Below are 1,870 nucleotides of genomic sequence, written 5' to 3'. Positions count from 1 at the left end.
TAGTACTATTCTCTAGGCACAGAACAATTTAAGCAAGGAGAAAGTTAGCTGAGAGCAAACAAAAGAGGATATTTTGTTACGGCACCAGAAATGAAAGCACAAGTGCTTTGTTCATGGTTACACTTCCAAGCAATAGACTTGGATTTTTAAAAATATTCATTACAATTTACTCAGTTTGTATTCCTGCTATGTCCCCCTCCCTCGTCTCCTCCCAATCCCACCAGCCCTCCCTCTTTCCCCCCTATGCTCCTCCCCTAAGTGGGTTCCCTAATAAGAGGAGCTTGGGCTTTCTCTGGCTTGGACTCAGTGACAGGCTAGTGTGAGCCTTGCCAGGCCACAGAGGAAGACAATGCAACCAGTCCTAATGAGATCTGATAGGCTAGGGTCAAATAGTAAGGGAGGTAGACTTGAATTTTTAATCCAGCATTATAGTTCCTACAATCAGGACAACAGACACCTCAATGAATGCTTGGAGAATTGCATTACATAATAAGAATTTGCCTCCCCTCAGCCAAAAATGATGTTCTAGAGGTGACAAAGGAGCAAGCCAAATCATTCAGTGTTTGGATGTCTTATTAACTTCAAATAATATCAGAACAAATCTAATGTAAGTGTTTAATGGAATGCAATTGGCAAAACCTTAAATCTATTATGAAATCACAGATATGTATAGTGTAAAGAGCAAAATTTTGTAGAAGACTGTAGACTCCCTGAAACAGAGATCCCTCTTTTTAGCTGTATTGAGATATAATGTACAGATAATAAATTTTACTCCTTTACAGTATGAGTTTCACTATTCACCATAATCAAGACATAATAAGCTACATCTCCATAAAAGCACTCTGCTCCGTTTGTGCCCCACCCCTTCCTTCCCTTGTCTCCTCCTACCCAACCCCACCTGGTTCTGAGAAATTATCAATCTGTTTTCTGTCACCACGACCTTGCTTTCCATAGACTGTCAGCAAATAACAGTCTTTGGAGTGTAGGTTATTTTGTTTACACAACACCTTTGAGATTTATCTATATTGTTACTTTTATTAATAGTATTTTATATCTTATTGAAGAGCACTGTTTCACAGGAATTTTCTCAGTTTGTGAATTTAGCAGCTGTGCATTTGGGTTACTTCTTTGTTATGGATATTCATGGCAATTCTTTCTGTGGAAATATGCTTTCATTTTCTTGGTAAACACTGAGGAGTGGGCTTGCTGGGCCATATGGTGAAACTGTATTTAGCACTTTATATGACATTGCCTCACTGGCTTTCTTATCCTTTTTTTTTTAATTAGTGAATTAAATTTAAAAGTTTTATATTATATATATGTTAAATATATTTGCTCTTATATCCCCATTTCCCACCCTTTTTTCACCTTCCCATTCCAGCAGGCTCCCAAACAATTACACTTTACTTTTATGTCACAATTATACAACATAATTTTGTGTGTCTGTATAAAATCTAGGAACCATAAATTAGGGGAAACATACAACACATGTTTTTCTGAGACTGTCTTATTTTACTTAATATGAAGATCTCCATTTGTATCTATTGTCTTGTAAGCAACATTGGCTTCATTAATTGCAGAAAAATACACACAAACGGGAATGCACGCATGCATGCATACACACACACACGCATGTGCACACACACATAAAATCACTCTCCTCATTGAAAATCACATCTCTCTGTGTTTGAACATTTTGGTTGGTTCCATAATTTAGCTAATTCAAATAGTGAAGCAATAAATATTGCTGTGCAAGTATCTATGTGTCGTGTAAACTTGAAAGCACTTGAGTAAATACTTGAGAGAAAAAGAGCTGAGTTTTCCAGAAGATCTATTTTCAGATTTTTGAGGAGCATCCCTACTGACTTCA

This window comes from Meriones unguiculatus, chromosome 5 (assembly GCF_030254825.1).
Source record: "Meriones unguiculatus strain TT.TT164.6M chromosome 5, Bangor_MerUng_6.1, whole genome shotgun sequence".
Classification (NCBI taxonomy): Eukaryota; Metazoa; Chordata; class Mammalia; order Rodentia; family Muridae; genus Meriones; species Meriones unguiculatus.
This window is presented reverse-complemented; position numbering follows the sequence as displayed.